Genomic DNA, 21,156 nt, shown 5'->3' with positions numbered 1-21,156 from the left:
TTTGCTGTTTTTCCACGTTTTTGTGAATTTTCAGTTTATTGTTATTAATTCATTAAATATACGATTAAAATGATGCAAACACATAATTGATTAGAAATTAACCTTAAACACTTCATTTTCTTCATCAACCTATTTGTTTCTCGTTAAAATACTGAGTAAGATATTAAAAAGGGGAGAAGTTCTGTTTTTATTGCATATATCGACGTTTCAGCCGGATTAGAGCGGTTTTAAGTGTACATCTTCAATCGGTAATATAAACGGAAAATCAAGAACATTTTAGTTAATTCTAATGAAACACATTGATTTTTATCATTTGTATTGAAAACAGCATTGTCATATGTCTTTTCTTGGATCTAAATAATACGAAACCTCGCTCTATGATTTGAAGTTAAAATCCTCAAATATGGTAATATAGTGACTTTTTTCACGTTATTCATGTAGTGTGATTTTACGTATATATATTCGTTTTATACCAATATTTCGATACTACTTCATGTAGTCTCACGATATGTGATTTGGCCTTCAAATCTGAGAATTTCGCAAATTTTGCATTTTAAGCAAGTTTTCTTGCATTTTGTATTGTACTAAAAATCATCGAATATAGCAATATTTTTACCTTTATCATCTCCTATTCCTTTATGTGATTTAAACAAAATATCATCGAATTAAACATTATTTTGCCGTTTTTCCACGTTTATGTGAATTTTCAGTTTATTGTTACTATTTCATTAAATATACGAGAAAAATTATGCAAACACATAATTGATCAGAAAATAACCTTAAATACTTCATTTTCAAACAACTACTTGTTTCTCGTTAAAATACTGAGTAAGATATTTAAAAGGGGAGAATTTCTGTTTTTATTGCATATATCGACGTTTCAGCCGGAGTAGAAAGGTTATACGTGTACATCTTCCATCGGTAATATAAACCGAAAATCAGGAACATTTTAGTTAATTTTAATGAAAACACATTGATTTTTGTCATTTGTATTGGAAACAATATCTTTATACGTCTTTTCTAGGGTCTAAAAAATACGAAACGTCGCTTTATGATTTAAAGTTAAAATCCTCAAATTTGGTATAATAATGACTTTTTTCACGTTTTTCATGTAGTTTGATATTACGTAAATATATTCATTTTTACCAATATTTCGATACTATTTCATGTAGTATCACGATATGTGATTTGGCCTTCAAATCTCAGATTTTCGCATAATATTGCATTTTAAGCCAGCTTTCTTGCATTTTGTTTCGTACTAAAAATCATCGAATTCAGCAATATTTTGACGTTTATCATCCCCTTTTCCTTTATGTGATATAAACAAAATATCATCGAATTAGGCAATGTTTTGCTGTTTTTCCACGTTTTTGTGAATTTTAATTTTATTGATATTAATTCATTATATATACGATAAAAATGATGCAAACACATAATTGATTAGAAATTAACCTTAAACACTTCATTTTAATCAACTATTTGTTTCTCGTTAAAATATTGAGAAAGATATTGAAAAGGGGAGAAGTTCTGTTTTTATTGCATATATCGACGTTTCAGCCAGATTAGAGCGGTTTTACATGCACATCTTCCATCGGTAAAATTAACGGAAAATCAGGAACATTTATGTTAATTCTAATGAAAACACATTGATTTTTATCATTTGTATTTGAAACAACATTGTCATATGTCTTTTCTTGGATCTAAATAATACGAAACCTCGCTCTATGATTTGAAGTTAAAATCCTCAAATATGGTAATATAGTGACTTTTTTCACGTTATTCATTTAGTGTGATTTTACGTATATATATTCGTTTTTACCAATATTTCGATACTACTTGATGTTTTCTCACGATATGTGATTTGGCCTTCAAATCTCAGAATTTCGCAAATTTTGCATTTTTAAGCAAGTTTTCTTGCATTTTGTTTTGTACTAAAAATCATCGAATTTAGCAATATTTTGACCTTTATCATCCCCCTTTCCTTTATGTGATTTAAACAAAATATCATCGAATTAGGCCGTTTTTCCATGTTTTTGTGAATTTTCAGTTTATTGTTAATAATTCATTATATATACGATAAAAATTATGCAAACACATATTTCATCAGAAAATAACCTTAAATACTTCATTTTCAATCATCTATTTGTTTCTCGTTAAAATTCTGAGTAAGATATTGAAAAGGGGAGAATTTCTGTTTTTATTGCATATATCGACGTTTCAGCCGGATTAAAACGGTTTTACGTGTACATCTTCCATCGGTAATATAAACCAAAAATCAGGAACATTTTAGTTAATTTTAATGAAAACACATTGATTTTTATCATTTGTATTGGAAGCAACATCTTTATACGTCTTATCTAGGGTCTAAAAAATACGAAACGTCGCTCTATGATTTGAAGTTAAAATCCTCAAATTTGGTATAATAATGACTCTTTTCACGTTTTTCTTGTAGTTTGATATTACGTATATATATTCATTTTTACCAATATTTCGATACAATTTCATGTAGTATCACGATATGTGATTTGGCCTTCAAATCTCAGATTTTCACATAATATTGCATTTTAAGCAAGTTTTCTTGCATTTTGTTTCGTACTAAAAATCATCGAATTCAGCAATATTTTGACGTTTGTCATCCCCTTTTCCTTTATGTGATATAAACAAAATATCATCGAATTCGGCAATATTTTGCTGTTTTTCCACGTTTTTGTGAATTTTCAGTTTACGGTTATTAATTCATTATATATATACGATAAAAATTATGGAAACACATAATTGATCAAAAAATAACCTTAAATACTTCATTTTCAATCATCTATTTGTTTCTCGTTAAAATACTGAGTAAGATATTGAAAAGGGGAGAAGTTCTGTTTTTATTGCATATATCGACGTTTCAGCCGGATTAGAACGGTTTTACGTGTACATCTTCCATCGGTAATATAAACCGAGAATCAGGAACGTTTTAGTTAATTTCAATGAAAACACATTGATTTTTATCATTTGTATTGGCAGCAACATCTTTATACGTCGTTTCTAGGGTCTAAAAAATACGAAACGTCGCTCTATGATTCGAAGTTAAAATCCTCAAATTTGGTAAAATAATTACTTTTTTCACGTTTTTCATGTAGTTTGGTATTACGTAAATATATTCATTTTTACAAATATTTCGATACTATTTCAAGTAGTATCACGATATATGATTTGGCCTTCAAATTCAGATTTCGCCTAATATTGCTTTTTAAGCAAGTTTTCTTGCATTTTGTTTCGTAATAAAAATCATCGAATTCAGCAATATTTTGACGTTTATCATCCCCTTTTCCATTATTTGATATAAACAAAATATTATCGAATTAGGCAATATTTTGCTGTTTTTCCATGTTTTTGTGAATCTTCAGTTTATTGTTATTAATTCATTAAATATACGATTAAAATGATGCAAACACATAATTGATTAGAAAATAACCTTAAACACTTTTTTTTCAATCACCTATTTGTTTCTCGTTAAAATACTGAGTAAGATATTAAAAAGGGGAGAAGTTCTGTTTTTATTGCATATATCGACGTTTCAGCCGGATTAGAGCGGTTTTAAGTGTACATCTTCAATCGGTAATATAAACGGAAATCAAGAATATTTTAGTTAATTCTAATGAAACACATTGATTTTTATCATTTGTATTGAAAACAACATTGTCGTATGTCTTTTCTTGGATCTAAATAATACGAAACCTCGCTCTATGATTTGAAGTTAAAATCCTCAAATATGGTAATATAGTGACTTTTTTCACGTTATTCATGTAGTGTGATTTTACGTATATATATTCGTTTTATACCAATATTTCGATACTACTTCATGTAGTCTCACGATATGTGATTTGGCCTTCAAATCTCAGAATTTCGCAAATTTTGCATTTTAAGCAAGTTTTCTTGCATTTTGTTTTGTACTAAAAATCATCGAATATAGCAATATTTTTACCTTTATCAACTCCTTTTCCTTTATGTGATTTAAACAAAATATCATCGAATTAGGCAATATTTTGCCGTTTTTCCACGTTTATGTGAATTTTCAGTTTATTGTTACTATTTCATTAAATATACGAAAAAAATTATGCAAACACATAATTGATCAGAAAATAACCTTAAATACTTCATTTTCAAACAACTATTTGTTTCTCGTTAAAATACTGAGTAAGATATTTAAAAGGGGAGAATTTCTGTTTTTATTGCATATATTGACGTTTCAGCCGGAGTAGAACGGTTATACGTGTACATCTTCCATCGGTAATATAAACCGAAAATCAGGAACATTTTAGTTAATTTTAATGAAAACACATTGATTTTTGTCATTTGTATTGGAAGCAATATCTTTATACGTCTTTTCTAGGGTCTAGAAAATACGAAACGTCGCTTTATGATTCGAAGTTAAAATCCTCAAATTTGGTACAATAATGACTTTTTTCACGTTTTTCATGTAGTTTGATATTACGTAAATATATTCATTTATACCAATATTTCGATACTATTTCACGTAGTATCACGATATGTGATTTGGCCTTCAAATCTCAGATTTTCGCATAATATTGCATTTTAAGCAAGCTTTCTTGCATTTTGTTTCGTACTAAAAATCATCGAATTCAGCAATATTTTGACGTTTATCATCCCCTTTTCCTTTATGTGATATAAACAAAATATCATCGAATTAGGCAATATTTTGCTGTTTTTCCACGTTTTTGTGAATTTTCAGTTTATTGTTATTAATTCATTAAATATACGATTAAAATGATGCAAACACATAATTGATCAGAAACTAACCTTAAATACTTCATTTTCAATCATCTATTTGTTTCTCGTTAAAATACTGAGTAAGATATTGAAAAGGGGAGAAGTTCTATTTTTATTGCATATATCGACGTTTCAGGCGGATTAGAGCGGTTTTACATGTACATCTTCCATCGGTAATATAAATGGAAAATCAGGAACATTTTAGTTAATGTTAATAAAAACACATTGATTTTTATCATTTGTATTGGAAGCAACATCTTTATACGTCTTTTCTAGGGTCTAAAAAATACGAAACGTCGCTCTATGATTCGAAGTTAAAATCCTCAAATTTGGTATAATAATGACTTTTTTCACGTTTTTCATGTAGTTTGATATTACGTAAATATATTCATTTATACCAATATTTCGATACTATTTCACGTAGTATCACGATATGTGATTTGGCCTTCAAATCTCAGATTTTCGCATAATATTGCATTTTAAGCAAGCTTTCTTGCATTTTGTTTCGTACTAAAAATCATCGAATTCAGCAATATTTTGACGTTTATCATCCACTTTTCCTTTATGTGATATAAACAAAATATCATCGAATTAGGCAATATTTTGCTGTTTTTCCACGGTTTTGTGAATTTTCAGTTTATTGTTATTAATTCATTAAATATACGAAAAAAATTATGCAAACACATACTTGATCAGAAAATAACCTTAAATACTTCATTTTCAAACAACTATTTGTTTCTCGTTAAAATACTGAGTAAGATATTTAAAAGGGGAGAATTTCTGTTTTTATTGCATATATTGACGTTTCAGCCGGAGTAGAACGGTTATACGTGTACATCTTCCATCGGTAATATAAACCGAAAATCAGGAACATTTTAGTTAATTTTAATGAAAACACATTGATTTTTGTCATTTGTATTGGAAGCAATATCTTTATACGTCTTTTCTAGGGTCTAAAAAAATACGAAACGTCACTCTATGATTCGAAGTTAAAATCCTCAAATTTGGTATAATAATGACTTTTTTCACGTTTTTCATGTAGTTTGATATTACGTAAATATATTCATTTATACCAATATTTCGATACTATTTCACGTAGTATCACGATATGTGATTTGGCCTTCAAATCTCAGATTTTCGCATAATATTGCATTTTAAGCAAGCTTTCTTGCATTTTGTTTCATACTAAAAATCATCGAATTCAGCAATATTTTGACGTTTGTCATCCCCTTTTCCTATATGTGATATAAACAAAATATCATCGAATTCGGCAATATTTTGCTGTTTTTCCACGTTTTTGTGAATTTTCAGTTTACGGTTATTAATTCATTATATATATACGATAAAAATTATGGAAACACATAATTGATCAAAAAATAACCTTAAATACTTCATTTTCAATCATCTATTTGTTTCTCGTTAAAATACTGAGTAAGATATTGAAAAGGGGAGAAGTTCTGTTTTTATTGCATATATCGACGTTTCAGCCGGATTAGAACGGTTTTACGTGTACATCTTCCATCGGTAATATAAACCGAGAATCAGGAACGTTTTAGTTAATTTCAATGAAAACACATTGATTTTTATCATTTGTATTGGCAGCAACATCTTTATACGTCGTTTCAAGGGTCTAAAAAATACGAAACGTCGCTCTATGATTCGAAGTTAAAATCCTCAAATTTGGTAAAATAATTACTTTTTTCACGTTTCTCATGTAGTTTGGTATTACGTAAATATATTCATTTTTACAAATATTTCGATACTATTTCAAGTAGTATCACGATATATGATTTGGCCTTCATATTCAGATTTCGCCTAATATTGCTTTTTAAGCAAGTTTTCTTGCATTTTGTTTCGTAATAAAAATCATCGAATTCAGCAATATTTTGACGTTTATCATCCCCTTTTCCATTATTTGATATAAACAAAATATTATCGAATTAGGCAATATTTTGCTGTTTTTCCACGTTTTTGTGAATCTTCAGTTTATTGTTATTAATTCATTAAATATACGATTAAAATGATGCAAACACATAATTGATTAGAAATTAACCTTAAACACTTTTTTTTCAATCACCTATTTGTTTCTCGTTAAAATACTGAGTAAGATATTAAAAAGGGGAGAAGTTCTGTTTTTATTGCATATATCGACGTTTCAGCCGGATTAGAGCGGTTTTAAGTGTACATCTTCAATCGGTAATATAAACGGAAATCAAGAACATTTTAGTTAATTCTAATGAAACACATTGATTTTTATCATTTGTATTGAAAACAACATTGTCGTATGTCTTTTCTTGGATCTAAATAATACGAAACCTCGCTCTATGATTTGAAGTTAAAATCCTCAAATATGGTAATATAGTGACTTTTTCACGTTATTCATGTAGTGTGATTTTACGTATATATATTCGTTTTATACCAATATTTCGATACTACTTCATGTAGTCTCACGATATGTGATTTGGCCTTCAAATCTCAGAATTTCGCAAATTTTGCATTTTAAGCAAGTTTTCTTGCATTTTGGTTTGTACTAAAAATAATCGAATATAGCAATATTTTTACCTTTATCAACTCCTTTTCCTTTATGTGATTTAAACAAAATATCATCGAATTAGGCAATATTTTGCCGTTTTTCCACGTTTATGTGAATTTTCAGTTTATTGTTACTATTTCATTAAATATACGAAAAAAATTATGCAAACACATAATTGATCAGAAAATAACCTTAAATACTTCATTTTCAAACAACTATTTGTTTCTCGTTAAAATACTGAGTAAGATATTTAAAAGGGGAGAATTTCTGTTTTTATTGCATATATTGACGTTTCAGCCGGAGTAGAACGGTTATACGTGTACATCTTCCATCGGTAATATAAACCGAAAATCAGGAACATTTTAGTTAATTTTAATGAAAACACATTGATTTTTGTCATTTGTATTGAAGCAATATCTTTATACGTCTTTTCTAGGGTCTAAAAAATACGAAACGTCGCTTTATGATTCGAAGTTAAAATCCTCAAATTTGGTATAATAATGACTTTTTTCACGTTTTTCATGTAGTTTGATATTACGTAAATATATTCATTTATACCAATATTTCGATACAATTTCATGTAGTAACACGATATATGATTTGGCCTTCAAATCTCAGATTTTCGAATAATATTGCATTTTAAGCAAGTTTTCTTGCATTTTGTTTCGTACTAAAAATCATCGAATTCAGCAATATTTTGACGTTTATCATCCCCTTTTCCTTTATGTGATATAAACAAAATATCATCGAATTAGGCAATGTTTTGCTGTTTTTCCACGTTTTTGTGAATTTTAATTTTATTGCTATTAATTCATTATATATACGATAAAAATGATGCAAACACATAATTGATTAGAAATTACCCTTAAACACTTCATTTTAATCAACTATTTGTTTCTCGTTAAAATACTGAGAAAGATATTGAAAAGGGAAGAAGTTCTGTTTTTATTGCATATATCGACGTTTCAGCCGGATTAGAGCGGTTTTACATGTACATCTTCCATCGGTAATATAAACGGAAAATCAGGAACATTTTTGTTAATTCTAATGAAAACACATTGATTTTTATCATTTGTATATGAAACAACATTGTCATATGTCTTTTCTTGGATCTAAATAATACGAAACCTCGCTCTATGATTTGAAGTTAAAATCCTCAAATATGGAAATATAGTGACTTTTTTCACGTTATTCATGTAGTGTGATTTTACGTATATATATTCGTTTTTACCAATATTTCGATACTACTTGATGTTTTCTCACGATATGTGATTTGGCCTTCAAATCTCAGTATTTCGCAAATTTTGCATTTTTAAGCAAGTTTTCTTGCATTTTGCTTTGTACTAAAAATCATCGAATTTAGCAATATTTTGACCTTTATCATCTCCTTTTCCTTTATGTGATTTAAACAAAATATCATTGAATTAGGCAATATTTTGCCGTTTTTCCACGTTTATGTGAATTTTCAGTTTATTGTTACTATTTCATTAAATATACGAGAAAAATTATGCAAACACATAATTGATCAGAAAAATAACCTTAAATACTTCATTTTCAAACAACTATTTGTTTCTCGTTAAAATACTGAGTAAGATATTTAGAAGGGGAGAATTTCTGTTTTTATTGCATATATCGACGTTTCAGCCGGAGTAGAACGGTTATACGTGTACATCTTCCGTCGGTAATATAAACCGAAAATCAGGAACATTTTAGTTAATTTTAATGAAAACACATTGATTTTTGTCATTTGTATTGGAAGCAATATCTTTATACGTCTTTTCTAGGGTCTAAAAAAATACGAAACGTCGCTTTATGATTCGAAGTTAAAATCCTCAAATTTGGTATAATAATGACTTTTTTTACTATTTTCATGTAGTGTGATTTTACGTATATATATTCATTTTTACCAATATTTCGATACTATTTCACGTAGTCTCACGATATGTGATTTGGCCTTCAAATCTCAGAATTTCGCAAATTTTGCATTTTAAGCAAGCTTTCTTGCATTTTGTTTCGTACTAAAAATCATCGAATTCAGCAATATTTTGACGTTTATCATCCCCTTTTCCTTTATGTGATATAAACAAAATATCATCGAATTAGGCAATATTTTGCTGTTTTTCCACGTTTTTGTGAATTTTCAGTTTATTGTTATTAATTCATTAAATATACGAAAAAAATTATGCAAACACATAATTGATCAGAAAATAACCTTAAATACTTCATTTTCAAACAACTATTTGTTTCTCGTTAAAATACTGAGTAAGATATTTAGAAGAGGAGAATTTCTGTTTTTATTGCATATATCGACGTTTCAGCCGGAGTAGAACGGTTATACGTGTACATCTTCCATCGGTAATATAAACCGAAAATCAGGAACATTTTAGTTAATTTTAATGAAAACACATTGATTTTTGTCATTTGTATTGAAGCAATATCTTTATACGTCTTTTCTAGGGTCTAAAAAATACGAAACGTCGCTTTATGATTCGAAGTTAAAATCCTCAAATTTGGTATAATAATGACTTTTTTCACGTTTTTCATGTAGTTTGATATTACGTAAATATATTCATTTATACCAATATTTCGATACAATTTCATGTAGTAACACGATATATGATTTGGCCTTCAAATCTCAGATTTTCGAATAATATTGCATTTTAAGCAAGTTTTCTTGCATTTTGTTTCGTACTAAAAATCATCGAATTCAGCAATATTTTGACGTTTATCATCCCCTTTTCCTTTATGTGATATAAACAAAATATCATCGAATTAGGCAATGTTTTGCTGTTTTTCCACGTTTTTGTGAATTTTAATTTTATTGCTATTAATTCATTATATGTACGATAAAAATGATGCAAACACATAATTGATTAGAAATTAACCTTAAACACTTCATTTTAATCAACTATTTGTTTCTCGTTAAAATACTGAGAAAGATATTGAAAAGGGAAGAAGTTCTGTTTTTATTGCATATATCGACGTTTCAGCCGGATTAGAGCGGTTTTACATGTACATCTTCCATCGGTAATATAAACGGAAAATCAGGAACATTTTTGTTAATTCTAATGAAAACACATTGATTTTTATCATTTGTATTTAAAACAACATTGTCATATGTCTTTTCTTGGATCTAAATAATACGAAACCTCGCTCTATGATTTGAAGTTAAAATCCTCAAATATGGTAATATAGTGACTTTTTTCACGTTATTCATGTAGTGTGATTTTACGTATATATATTCGTTTTTACCAATATTTCGATACTACTTGATGTTTTCTCACGATATGTGATTTGGCCTTCAAATCTCAGTATTTCGCAAATTTTGCATTTTTAAGCAAGTTTTCTTGCATTTTGTTTTGTACTAAAGATCATCGAATTTAGCAATATTTTGACCTTTATCATCCCCTTTTCCTTTATGTGATTTAAACAAAATATGATCGAATTAGGCAATATTTTGCCGTTTTTCCACGTTTATGTGAATTTTCAGTTTATTGTTACTATTTCATTAAATATACGAGAAAAATTATGCAAACACATAATTGATCAGAAAATAACCTTAAATACTTCATTTTCATACAACTATTTGTTTCTCGTTAAAATACTGAGTAAGATATTTAAAAGGGGAAAATTTCTGTTTTTATTGCATATATCGACGTTTCAGCCGGAGTAGAACGGTTATACGTGTACATCTTCCGTCGGTAATATAAACCGAAAATCAGGAACATTTTAGTTAATTTTAATGAAAACACATTGATTTTTGTCATTTGTATTGGAAGCAATATCTTTATACGTCTTTTCTAGGGTCTAAAAAAATACGAAACGTCGCTTTATGATTCGAAGTTAAAATCCTCAAATTTGGTATAATAATGACTTTTTTTACGTTTTTCATGTAGTGTGATTTTACGTATATATATTCATTTTTACCAATATTTCGATACTATTTCACGTAGTCTCACGATATGTGATTTGGCCTTCAAATCTCAGAATTTCGCAAATTTTGCATTTTAAACAAGCTTTCTTGCATTTTGTTTCGTACTAAAAATCATCGAATTCAGCAATATTTTGACGTTTATCATCCCCTTTTCCTTTATGTGATATAAACAAAATATCATCGAATTAGGCAATATTTTGCTGTTTTTCCACGTTTTTGTGAATTTTCAGTTTATTGTTATTAATTCATTAAATATACGAAAAAAATTATGCAAACACATAATTGATCAGAAAATAACCTTAAATACTTCATTTTCAAACAACTATTTGTTTCTCGTTAAAATACTGAGTAAGATATTTAAAAGGGGAGAAGTTCTGTTTTTATTGCATATATCGACGTTTCAGCCGGATTAGAACGGTTTTACGTGTACATCTTCCATCGGTAATATAAACCGAGAATCAGGAACGTTTTAGTTAATTTCAATGAAAACACATTGATTTTTATCATTTGTATTGGCAGCAACATCTTTATACGTCGTTTCTAGGGTCGAATAAAATACGAAACGTCGCTCTATGATTCGAAGTTAAAATCCTCAAATTTGGTAAAATAATTACTTTTTTCACGTTTCTCATGTAGTTTGGTATTACGTAAATATATTCATTTTTACAAATATTTCGATACTTTTTCAAGTAGTATCACGATATATGATTTGGCCTTCAAATTCAGATTTCGCCTAATATTGCTTTTTAAGCAAGTTTTCTTGCATTTTGTTTCGTAATAAAAATCATCGAATTCAGCAATATTTTGACGTTTATCATCCCCTTTTCCATTATTTGATATAAACAAAATATTATCGAATTAGGCAATATTTTGCTGTTTTTCCACGTTTTTGTGAATCTTCAGTTTATTGTTATTAATTCATTAAATATACGAAAAAAATTATGCAAACACATAATTGATCAGAAAATAACCTTAAATACTTCATTTTCAAACAACTATTTGTTTCTCGTTAAAATACTGAGTAAGATATTTAAAAGGGGAGAATTTCTGTTTTTATTGCATATATTGACGTTTCAGCCGGAGTAGAACGGTTATACGTGTACATCTTCCATCGGTAATATAAACCGAAAATCAGGAACATTTTAGTTAATTTTAATGAAAACACATTGATTTTTGTCATTTGTATTGAAGCAATATCTTTATACGTCTTTTCTAGGGTCTAAAAAATACGAAACGTCGCTTTATGATTCGAAGTTAAAATCCTCAAATTTGGTATAATAATGACTTTTTTCACGTTTTTCATGTAGTTTGATATTACGTAAATATATTCATTTATACCAATATTTCGATACAATTTCATGTAGTAACACGATATATGATTTGGCCTTCAAATCTCAGATTTTCGAATAATATTGCATTTTAAGCAAGTTTTCTTGCATTTTGTTTCGTACTAAAAATCATCGAATTCAGCAATATTTTGACGTTTATCATCCCCTTTTCCTTTATGTGATATAAACAAAATATCATCGAATTAGGCAATGTTTTGCTGTTTTTCCACGTTTTTGTGAATTTTAATTTTATTGCTATTAATTCATTATATATACGATAAAAATGATGCAAACACATAATTGATTAGAAATTACCCTTAAACACTTCATTTTAATCAACTATTTGTTTCTCGTTAAAATACTGAGAAAGATATTGAAAAGGGAAGAAGTTCTGTTTTTATTGCATATATCGACGTTTCAGCCGGATTAGAGCGGTTTTACATGTACATCTTCCATCGGTAATATAAACGGAAAATCAGGAACATTTTTGTTAATTCTAATGAAAACACATTGATTTTTATCATTTGTATATGAAACAACATTGTCATATGTCTTTTCTTGGATCTAAATAATACGAAACCTCGCTCTATGATTTGAAGTTAAAATCCTCAAATATGGAAATATAGTGACTTTTTTCACGTTATTCATGTAGTGTGATTTTACGTATATATATTCGTTTTTACCAATATTTCGATACTACTTGATGTTTTCTCACGATATGTGATTTGGCCTTCAAATCTCAGTATTTCGCAAATTTTGCATTTTTAAGCAAGTTTTCTTGCATTTTGTTTTGTACTAAAAATCATCGAATTTAGCAATATTTTGACCTTTATCATCTCCTTTTCCTTTATGTGATTTAAACAAAATATCATCGAATTAGGCAATATTTTGCCGTTTTTCCACGTTTATGTGAATTTTCAGTTTATTGTTACTATTTCATTAAATATACGAGAAAACTTATGCAAACACATAATTGATCAGAAAAATAACCTTAAATACTTCATTTTCAAACAACTATTTGTTTCTCGTTAAAATACTGAGTAAGATATTTAGAAGGGGAGAATTTCTGTTTTTATTGCATATATCGACGTTTCAGCCGGAGTAGAACGGTTATACGTGTACATCTTCCGTCGGTAATATAAACCGAAAATCAGGAACATTTTAGTTAATTTTAATGAAAACACATTGATTTTTGTCATTTGTATTGGAAGCAATATCTTTATACGTCTTTTCTAGGGTCTAAAAAAATACGAAACGTCGCTTTATGATTCGAAGTTAAAATCCTCAAATTTGGTATAATAATGACTTTTTTTACTATTTTCATGTAGTGTGATTTTACGTATATATATTCATTTTTACCAATATTTCGATACTATTTCACGTAGTCTCACGATATGTGATTTGGCCTTCAAATCTCAGAATTTCGCAAATTTTGCATTTTAAGCAAGCTTTCTTGCATTTTGTTTCGTACTAAAAATCATCGAATTCAGCAATATTTTGACGTTTATCATCCCCTTTTCCTTTATGTGATATAAACAAAATATCATCGAATTAGGCAATATTTTGCTGTTTTTCCACGTTTTTGTGAATTTTCAGTTTATTGTTATTAATTCATTAAATATACGAAAAAAATTATGCAAACACATAATTGATCAGAAAATAACCTTAAATACTTCATTTTCAAACAACTATTTGTTTCTCGTTAAAATACTGAGTAAGATATTTAAAAGGGGAGAATTTCTGTTTTTATTGCATATATTGACGTTTCAGCCGGAGTAGAACGGTTATACGTGTACATCTTCCACCGGTAATATAAACCGAAAATCAGGAACATTTTAGTTAATTTTAATGAAAACACATTGATTTTTGTCATATGTATTGAAGCAATATCTTTATACGTCTTTTCTAGGGTCTAAAAAATACGAAACGTCGCTTTATGATTCGAAGTTAAAATCCTCAAATTTGGTATAATAATGACTTTTTTCACGTTTTTCATGTAGTTTGATATTACGTAAATATATTCATTTACACCAATATTTCGATACAATTTCATGTAGTAACACGATATATGATTTGGCCTTCAAATCTCAGATTTTCGAATAATATTGCATTTTAAGCAAGTTTTCTTGCATTTTGTTTCATACTAAAAATCATCGAATTCAGCAATATTTTGACGTTTATCATCCCCTTTTCCTTTATGTGATATAAACAAAATATCATCGAATTAGGCAATGTTTTGCTGTTTTTCCACGTTTTTGTGAATTTTAATTTTATTGCTATTAATTCATTATATATACGATAAAAATGATGCAAACACATAATTGATTAGAAATTACCCTTAAACACTTCATTTTAATCAACTATTTGTTTCTCGTTAAAATACTGAGAAAGATATTGAAAAGGGAAGAAGTTCTGTTTTTATTGCATATATCGACGTTTCAGCCGGATTAGAGCGGTTTTACATGTACATCTTCCATCGGTAATATAAACGGAAAATCAGGAACATTTTTGTTAATTCTAATGAAAACACATTGATTTTTATCATTTGTATATGAAACAACATTGTCATATGTCTTTTCTTGGATCTAAATAATACGAAACCTCGCTCTATGATTTGAAGTTAAAATCCTCAAATATGGAAATATAGTGACTTTTTTCACGTTATTCATGTAGTGTGATTTTACGTATATATATTCGTTTTTACCAATATTTCGATACTACTTGATGTTTTCTCACGATATGTGATTTGGCCTTCAAATCTCAGTATTTCGCAAATTTTGCATTTTTAAGCAAGTTTTCTTGCATTTTGTTTTGTACTAAAAATCATCGAATTTAGCAATATTTTGACCTTTATCATCTCCTTTTCCTTTATGTGATTTAAACAAAATATCATCGAATTAGGCAATATTTTGCCGTTTTTCCACGTTTATGTGAATTTTCAGTTTATTGTTACTATTTCATTAAATATACGAGAAAACTTATGCAAACACATAATTGATCAGAAAAATAACCTTAAATACTTCATTTTCAAACAACTATTTGTTTCTCGTTAAAATACTGAGTAAGATATTTAGAAGGGGAGAATTTCTGTTTTTATTGCATATATCGACGTTTCAGCCGGAGTAGAACGGTTATACGTGTACATCTTCCGTCGGTAATATAAACCGAAAATCAGGAACATTTTAGTTAATTTTAATGAAAACACATTGATTTTTGTCATTTGTATTGGAAGCAATATCTTTATACGTCTTTTCTAGGGTCTAAAAAAATACGAAACGTCGCTTTATGATTCGAAGTTAAAATCCTCAAATTTGGTATAATAATGACTTTTTTTACTATTTTCATGTAGTGTGATTTTACGTATATATATTCATTTTTACCAATATTTCGATACTATTTCACGTAGTCTCACGATATGTGATTTGGCCTTCAAATCTCAGAATTTCGCAAATTTTGCATTTTAAGCAAGCTTTCTTGCATTTTGTTTCGTACTAAAAATCATCGAATTCAGCAATATTTTGACGTTTATCATCCCCTTTTCCTTTATGTGATATAAACAAAATATCATCGAATTAGGCAATATTTTGCTGTTTTTCCACGTTTTTGTGAATTTTCAGTTTATTGTTATTAATTCATTAAATATACGAAAAAAATTATGCAAACACATAATTGATCAGAAAATAACCTTAAATACTTCATTTTCAAACAACTATTTGTTTCTCGTTAAAATACTGAGTAAGATATTTAAAAGGGGAGAATTTCTGTTTTTATTGCATATATTGACGTTTCAGCCGGAGTAGAACGGTTATACGTGTACATCTTCCACCGGTAATATAAACCGAAAATCAGGAACATTTTAGTTAATTTTAATGAAAACACATTGATTTTTGTCATATGTATTGAAGCAATATCTTTATACGTCTTTTCTAGGGTCTAAAAAATACGAAACGTCGCTTTATGATTCGAAGTTAAAATCCTCAAATTTGGTATAATAATGACTTTTTTCACGTTTTTCATGTAGTTTGATATTACGTAAATATATTCATTTACACCAATATTTCGATACAATTTCATGTAGTAACACGATATATGATTTGGCCTTCAAATCTCAGATTTTCGAATAATATTGCATTTTAAGCAAGTTTTCTTGCATTTTGTTTCATACTAAAAATCATCGAATTCAGCAATATTTTGACGTTTATCATCCCCTTTTCCTTTATGTGATATAAACAAAATATCATCGAATTAGGCAATGTTTTGCTGTTTTTCCACGTTTTTGTGAATTTTAATTTTATTGCTATTAATTCATTATATATACGATAAAAATGATGCAAACACATAATTGATTAGAAATTACCCTTAAACACTTCATTTTAATCAACTATTTGTTTCTCGTTAAAATACTGAGAAAGATATTGAAAAGGGAAGAAGTTCTGTTTTTATTGCATATATCGACGTTTCAGCCGGATTAGAGCGGTTTTACATGTACATCTTCCATCGGTAATATAAACGGAAAATCAGGAACATTTTTGTTAATTCTAATGAAAACACATTGATTTTTATCATTTGTATATGAAACAACATTGTCATATGTCTTTTCTTGGATCTAAATAATACGAAACCTCGCTCTATGATTTGAAGTTAAAATCCTCAAATATGGAAATATAGTGACTTTTTTCACGTTATTCATGTAGTGTGATTTTACGTATATATATTCGTTTTTACCAATATTTCGATACTACTTGATGTTTTCTCACGATATGTGATTTGGCCTTCAAATCTCAGTATTTCGCAAATTTTGCATTTTTAAGCAAGTTTTCTTGCATTTTGTTTTGTACTAAAAATCATCGAATTTAGCAATATTTTGACCTTTATCATCCCCTTTTCCTTTATGTGATTTAAACAAAATATCATCGAATTAGGCAATATTTTGCCGTTTTTCCACGTTTATGTGAATTTTCAGTTTATTGTTACTATTTCATTAAATATACGAGAAAAATTATGCAAACACATAATTGATCAGAAAAATAACCTTAAATACTTCATTTTCAAACAACTATTTGTTTCTCGTTAAAATACTGAGTAAGATATTTAGAAGAGGAGAATTTCTGTTTTTATTGCATATATCGACGTTTCAGCCGGAGTAGAACGGTTATACGTGTACATCTTCCATCGGTAATATAAACCGAAAATCAGGAACATTTTAGTTAATTTTAATGAAAACACATTGATTTTTGTCATTTGTATTGAAGCAATATCTTTATACGTCTTTTCTAGGGTCTAAAAAATACGAAACGTCGCTTTATGATTCGAAGTTAAAATCCTCAAATTTGGTATAATAATGACTTTTTTCACGTTTTTCATGTAGTTTGATATTACGTAAATATATTCATTTATACCAATATTTCGATACAATTTCATGTAGTAACACGATATATGATTTGGCCTTCAAATCTCAGATTTTCGAATAATATTGCATTTTAAGCAAGTTTTCTTGCATTTTGTTTCGTACTAAAAATCATCGAATTCAGCAATATTTTGACGTTTATCATCCCCTTTTCCTTTATGTGATATAAACAAAATATCATCGAATTAGGCAATGTTTTGCTGTTTTTCCACGTTTTTGTGAATTTTAATTTTATTGCTATTAATTCATTATATGTACGATAAAAATGATGCAAACACATAATTGATTAGAAATTAACCTTAAACACTTCATTTTAATCAACTATTTGTTTCTCGTTAAAATACTGAGAAAGATATTGAAAAGGGAAGAAGTTCTGTTTTTATTGCATATATCGACGTTTCAGCCGGATTAGAGCGGTTTTACATGTACATCTTCCATCGGTAATATAAACGGAAAATCAGGAACATTTTTGTTAATTCTAATGAAAACACATTGATTTTTATCATTTGTATTTAAAACAACATTGTCATATGTCTTTTCTTGGATCTAAATAATACGAAACCTCGCTCTATGATTTGAAGTTAAAATCCTCAAATATGGTAATATAGTGACTTTTTTCACGTTATTCATGTAGTGTGATTTTACGTATATATATTCGTTTTTACCAATATTTCGATACTACTTGATGTTTTCTCACGATATGTGATTTGGCCTTCAAATCTCAGTATTTCGCAAATTTTGCATTTTTAAGCAAGTTTTCTTGCATTTTGTTTTGTACTAAAGATCATCGAATTTAGCAATATTTTGACCTTTATCATCCCCTTTTCCTTTATGTGATTTAAACAAAATATGATCGAATTAGGCAATATTTTGCCGTTTTTCCACGTTTATGTGAATTTTCAGTTTATTGTTACTATTTCATTAAATATACGAGAAAAATTATGCAAACACATAATTGATCAGAAAATAACCTTAAATACTTCATTTTCATACAACTATTTGTTTCTCGTTAAAATACTGAGTAAGATATTTAAAAGGGGAAAATTTCTGTTTTTATTGCATATATCGACGTTTCAGCCGGAGTAGAACGGTTATACGTGTACATCTTCCGTCGGTAATATAAACCGAAAATCAGGAACATTTTAGTTAATTTTAATGAAAACACATTGATTTTTGTCATTTGTATTGGAAGCAATATCTTTATACGTCTTTTCTAGGGTCTAAAAAAATACGAAACGTCGCTTTATGATTCGAAGTTAAAATCCTCAAATTTGGTATAATAATGACTTTTTTTACGTTTTTCATGTAGTGTGATTTTACGTATATATATTCATTTTTACCAATATTTCGATACTATTTCACGTAGTCTCACGATATGTGATTTGGCCTTCAAATCTCAGAATTTCGCAAATTTTGCATTTTAAACAAGCTTTCTTGCATTTTGTTTCGTACTAAAAATCATCGAATTCAGCAATATTTTGACGTTTATCATCCCCTTTTCCTTTATGTGATATAAACAAAATATCATCGAATTAGGCAATATTTTGCTGTTTTTCCACGTTTTTGTGAATTTTCAGTTTATTGTTATTAATTCATTAAATATACGAAAAAAATTATGCAAACACATAATTGATCAGAAAATAACCTTAAATACTTCATTTTCAAACAACTATTTGTTTCTCGTTAAAATACTGAGTAAGATATTTAAAAGGGGAGAATTTCTGTTTTTATTGCATATATTGACGTTTCAGCCGGAGTAGAACGGTTATACGTGTACATCTTACATCGGTAATATAAACCGAAAATCAGGAACATTTTAGTTAATTTTAATGAAACCACATTGATTCTTGTCATTTGTATTGGAAGCAATATCTTTATACGTCTTTTCTAGGGTCTAAAAAAATACGAAACGTCGCTCTAGGATTCGAAGTTAAAATCCTCATATTTGGTATAATAATGACTTTTTTCACGTTTTTCATGTAGTTTGATATTACGTAAATATATTCATTTATACCAATATTTCGATACTATTTCGCGTAGTATCACGATATGTGATTTGGCCTTCAAATCTCAGATTTTCGCATAATATTGCATTTTAAGCAAGCTTTCTTGCATTTTGTTTCGTACTAAAAATCATCGAATTCAGCAATATTTTGACGTTTATCATCCCCTTTTCCTTTATGTGATATAAACAAAATATCATCGAATTAGGCAATATTTTGCTGTTTTTCCACGTTTTTGTGAATTTTCAGTTTATTGTTATTAATTCATTATATATACGATAAAAATTATGGAAACACATAATTGATCAAAAAATAACCTTAAATACTTCATTTTCAATCATCTATTTGTTTCTCGTTAAAATACTGAGTAAGATATTGAAAAGGGGAGAAGTTCTGTTTTTATTGCATATATCGACGTTTCAGCCGGATTAGAACGGTTTTACGTGTACATCTTCCATCGGTAATATAAACCGAGAATCAGGAACGTTTTAGTTAATTTTAATGAAAACACATTGATTTTTATCATTTGTATTGGCAGCAACATCTTTATACGTCGTTTCTAGGGTCTAAAAAATACGAAACGTCGCTCTATGATTCGAAGTTAAAATCCTCAAATTTGGTAAAATAATTACTTTTTTCACGTTTCTCATGTAGTTTGGTATTACGTAATTTTTTTCATTTTTACAAATATTTCGATACTCTTTCACGTAGTATCACGATATATGATTTGGCCTTCAAATTCAGATTTCGCCTAATATTGCTTTTTAAGCAAGTTTTCTTGCATTTTGTTTCGTAATAAAAATCATCGAATTCAGCAATATTTTGACGTTTATCATCCCCTTTTCCATTATTTGATATAAACAAAATATTATCGAATTAGGCAATATTTTGCTGTTTTTCCACGTTTTTGTGAATCTTCAGTTTATTGTTATTAATTCATTAAATATACGATTAAAATGATGCAAACACATAATTGATTAGAAAATAACCTTAAACACTTTATTTTCAATCACCTATTTGTTTCTCGTTAAAATACTGAGTAAGATATAAAAAAGGGGAGAAGTTCTGTTTTTATTGCATATATCGACGTTTCAGCCGGATTAGAGCGGTTTTAAGTGTACATCTTCAATCGGTAATATAAACGGAAATCAAGAACATTTTAGTTAATTCTA

Source organism: Procambarus clarkii, chromosome 67, assembly GCF_040958095.1.
Source record: "Procambarus clarkii isolate CNS0578487 chromosome 67, FALCON_Pclarkii_2.0, whole genome shotgun sequence".
NCBI classification, from domain to species: domain Eukaryota; kingdom Metazoa; phylum Arthropoda; class Malacostraca; order Decapoda; family Cambaridae; genus Procambarus; species Procambarus clarkii.
This window is presented reverse-complemented; position numbering follows the sequence as displayed.